Source organism: Pteropus vampyrus, unplaced genomic scaffold (assembly GCF_000151845.1).
Source record: "Pteropus vampyrus isolate Shadow unplaced genomic scaffold, Pvam_2.0 Scaffold6, whole genome shotgun sequence".
Classification (NCBI taxonomy): domain Eukaryota; kingdom Metazoa; phylum Chordata; class Mammalia; order Chiroptera; family Pteropodidae; genus Pteropus; species Pteropus vampyrus.
Window position 1 is genome coordinate 10,506,984 of NW_011888787.1, and position 5,002 is coordinate 10,511,985.

Here is a 5,002-nt window from a genome sequence, read left to right on the forward strand (position 1 = left end):
TGAAAAAACATGCTGTATATTTTGTTACAGTTTCATTAAAAGGTTTAAAATATTATTAGAAAGCACTGGAAAAAAGTTTCAGATTGCTAATAGTGATTATTCTAACTGATAAGTAGTTTTCTTCTAATTATCAAAATCTCTGCTATTACCTTCATATTAAAAAATAAAATAATACATATATTTATTTATCTTTGTTCATCATCTCAAATGTCTATGCAATCTTTGCGCTGTTGAGAGGACATGGTGAAAAGCTAGACGTGGAAGAGTTGGGGAGAAGCAAAGCAACGGAATGTAGAGTGGGCAAAGCAGGAGGCTGGGTGATGGCCAAGATATTTGAAATCTTCCTTCTGGCTCAAAAATTAATTTCCACTCTCATTAGTTTCTTTACCTGTAAAATTAAATTAATTTAAAAGATCATTCTATATTTAATTATTTAAAAAATCACTTAGATTCATACGTACTTCTAATAACATTTTTTTATTTGTAATTAAATGGTTTATATAATGGTATCCATTTTAGGAGCTCTTAGTAAATTAATATGATAATTACGATATTTATCCAACAAGCACTTATTGAATGTGCTACATGCAAAACAGTATGAAAGACTCAGGGTGTATGTAATAAACGAATTATACCCTCTCTCTATATACAAAACTTAGAAGAGCCAAAGAGACATGATTATTACTATGAAAAGCACTATCTTGGAGGCATACAAATAGTGGTAAAGGCTTCCGTTGGAAGAAAAAATGAGATTGGGTGAGGACACATATGCTGGACAAAGAAAATGGCTTTTAAGCTGAGCACTGAAGGATGAGAAAAGGTAGGACAATTCAGGGAATAAAAAGGATATTGAAGTAGTGTGAGCAAAGCCATGAGAATAATTCGTGTGATCCAGACCACAAAGTCTCCTTCTGTTACTTTTATTTCAGTTTAAAGAGCAGCCGTTGCTTACCTTCCATGTTTGAGGTAGTATAGTCAGCCTTGCTAAGGAAAATGTAGAAAGTAGAGTCACAGATCTCCAAGAGCTGCAGTTCACTGGGAAGATGTATAATCAGATCATTCCAGTTATATTGAATATTGTGGTAGAATGTTGTGTTGAATATTGTGGTAGAGAGGAGTACAGGGTGTTATAAGAAGCTCAGATAAGGAACATCTTACCCAAATCTAGAGGAGGCAACATTTGAGCTCTGCCTTATAAAATGGGTAAAAGCCTGTCAAAGGTGAAGCATTTATCTCTGAAAAAGAAAACTGGAAGGAGATAAGTAAGAAATGAAAGTGAGAAACAGGACTGCTAGGAGTTTATTATTGTTGGATCATAAAATTAAAGATAGAGAATATGAGATGTGAAGGCGAAGAAAAAAGAGAAGGGGCAAGTGATGGAGCTTTCTATGCATTAATACTGTATTTGGACTTTACTCTCTACGTTGTAATGAAGCTATTGGGAAACTTTAAACTGGAGAATGACTTAATAGGATCTTTATTTTAGGAATGTGCAGGATGAATACGAGGGACACAGACCTGAGTTAGAAGGCCCAGTTCGAAGGCTACGGTATCAGCCAAGCAAGAGGTAAGGAAGGTGAAAATACAAAGTGAAGGCAGAGGGAGGTGGGGGGAGATGAACTAGATCAATTGCTAAGAGTAAAATCAGAATTTTTCAAGCAATTATTTGCAGAGTTGCAAGAGCAAGATCACCTTACAACCACCACCCACAAACATCTTTCTTTCTCGAAGCTTAGAAACAGAATCATTCTCTTGGGGATTTCTTCCTTTAAATACTATCAATTTGGTGCAGTCTAACAGAACTTTCTGAGGTTACGGAAATGTTCTACATAAGTTGTTTAATATGGTAGCCACTGAGCATATGTGTCGCTAGCCATGTCGAGCACTTGAAATGTGCTCGATAAATTCAAGACTGCTGAATTTATTTTTAAAATTAATTTAAGAGGGTAAATCCTATGAATTCTCATCACAAGTAGAATTTTTACCCCTTTCTTCTTTTCTTTTTATTGTGTCTATATGAGAAGATGGATGTTAGCCAAACCTATTGCAGTAATCATTTCACAATATATGTAAATCAAACCATCATGCTGTACACCTTAAACTTATACAGTGATGTATGTCAATTATTTCTCAATAAAACTGGAAAATTAATTTAAATTTAAATAGCCACATGTGCCTATTGACTATTGTACTGGGCAGCAAAAATGACAACTAAATTTCTGTCCCCAGTCAACTATCTACTCAATATCTCCACTTAGAATTCTAATGCATGTTAGTTTAAAATCCAACTTTTGAGTTTTTCCCTGAAACTTGCTTCTCAGTAATTGGCAATTTGACTTTTGAGTTCTCTTTGAATTTTTTCTCTAACACCCTACATCTTATCTTGAAACCAATCAAATGAGATTTGTCCAGAATTGAGCTGATTCTTCCCACCTGCATGGTGATCACTCAGTCCACCACGATGTTGCCTCTCGTCGAGGTTGTGGTAACAGCCTCCTCCTGACTGGCCTCCCTGCTTTGATCTTAGCGCTTTGCGCGGAAGACTAGATCATATTGTATTATTTTTCTACTCAAAGTTCTTGCTGTAAGTGAAACCTAAAAGCCTTACGATGTTCTACATGGTCTATTTTTCATGTCACCCCGTCTTCTCCTCTCCACCGTTCTCACTCAGCTCTGGTCACACAGTGCATTTCCTGGCTGCCCCTGGAATGCCCCGGATGTGCTCCCATGGCAGAGCTTTAGATGCGCACTTTCTGCTGCTTGGAATCCTCTTCCCTGGGCTATCTGGCTTGCGTCTTAATCTTCTACATGGCCTTGCTCAAACACAGCTTTTCGGTAAGGTCTTCCCTGACAATCTTATTTAAAATTTCATTCCCCCAAGCTGACTCTTAATCCACCCTCTTTCCATTCTCCCAATTTATTGTTCATCACAGTACTGAGAGGCATCTGGCTCAGTGAATATTTTATTTATTTTGTTTGACTGTGGTTCTGTCATCTAGACTGGATGTCCCCTACTGGAGAGTACTTTAACTGATTTGGTGCATTCTAAGCACTTAGAATATTGCCTGAAACATGGTAGATGCTCAATAAATGTATCGGTTTTATGACTAAGTGATTTTTAGGTTTCTAATTCATGTTGAGCGGTTGTATTGCTAGAGTAGAGGACATAGGAGGAATAAGCATGGTGTGTAGTGGGTGCTCAATAAATAGTTGTTGACTTTTTAAAGGAATTAGTAGAAATAGCACAATAAGTTTAATCTTTTGAGGCAAAACATAGAATAAATGGGGTGGAGATGAGAAATTTAGTGTAGTAAAGATAAGGCTGCAATGTCAATGAGGTTAAATTTTATTCTTTGGAAAGGGGAGCCACAGAAGATGAGGTTAAGTTGGGGAACGATGCCCGTGAGTTTGGGCAGAGCCGTGAACTGTGTTTGTACTTCCTTTCTTGACATCCAAACTAATCTCTAACATCACTGGTCTACTTCAGCTTTTTGCTCTTCTTAGCACTGTGTCTCCAACTTTTATTCTTCAAATCCATTCTTCATCTTGCCACATATTGATTTTGTAAAATACATATTGGTTCCTATCTTGTCGACTTTCTGCCCCACCGACATTCCTTATGATTTTTATGTGTGAAGTTGTGGCCTGTTGGCTCCGATTCTTCAGGGGCAACCAGCAGGAAATACTGAGAAATGTCATTATTTGGGGATAAAGGATAGAGTGTCATATAGAGCCAATAACTTCTAAACTTATCAATTACTTATCAATATATATTAAAAATTGATATTTAATTGTAAAGTTCACTCTCTCTCAAAATGTGGTACCCAGATTTGCTATTCACTAAAGTTCTTCATATGTAGGCACTTGTCAAAAGTCATCCATATTCTCTAATGATTTCGCTTCATGATGACAAATGCTTGGCATTTCGTAGCTGGGCTTTGGGAGGTAGGTACAAGGTGTACCATTAGTGCATGTATAATGGTTACCTTCACCAGCTCCAGTGTCAAGGTGTTTCTGACACAGCCCTTTAATTAATGAGAATACACTTTCTGTGGTGTGTGTCAGTAATTTGGCAATGACAGAAACATATGCCTTGTTTGATGAACCCAAATGTGAGAGGAGGTGGGAGAAAACTTGCTAGAAAGCTTATTCCAGTTGACAGTCTATCCTGGGTGACATTAATAGGGCTTTAAGTATGTTGATATAAATCGAGATATAGCCAAAAGCAAGGCCAAGGCAGCTTGAAGAAATTGAAATTGGCTGTGTTAGTGTCCCTGGATCAGGTGAAGCAATGATGTTGCTTTCAGCATAAAGAAAATTACAGTCAGCTAATGAAACGGGGGAAAATCCAACATCTGCTATCTTAGCTCGCTACACAGACATCCAGGGCACAGCGAGGGGTTTTCACTGGTGAAACCACCAGTTGCCTGAGTCAGAAATCTGAAATTCATCTTCATTCCCTCTCACTCCCAACATCTAATCATTCTTAAGTTTTTAAACTTTTACTCCTAAATATTTCTCTAATCTGACCCTCCTTTATCCCTCTTTCATTGTCCACACCTGGCACACACTGAATAGTCTCCTTAATGGTCATCTTGTTTGCAGCATTTCCTTCCATTGAATCCAGCCACAAAAAAAAAAAAAAAAAAAAGCTACCAGAGAGAGACTCGGCGTAAAAATTACCGAGGGGCAACACATTGACTGCAGCATAAAGTTAATGGCTGATGTTTATTATGTGTTTATGTGCCCAGCACTATTCAAAGTGCTTTATGTAAATTATTTTTACCTAAATAAGTCTGCGAGATAGGATTACTATCTCCAATTGCAGAGAAGGCAACTGAGCCACAGAGCAGTTAAGTAAATTACCCATATTCTCAAGTCTCTTACAAAGAGATTTGCTTTGAGTTGACTCCAGGTATTTTGTCTCTAGATCCTGTGCTTTTAATCACCATGTGATAATCTCATCTAGGATGACAAGCAGACCGCTCATGATCAGGTCTCC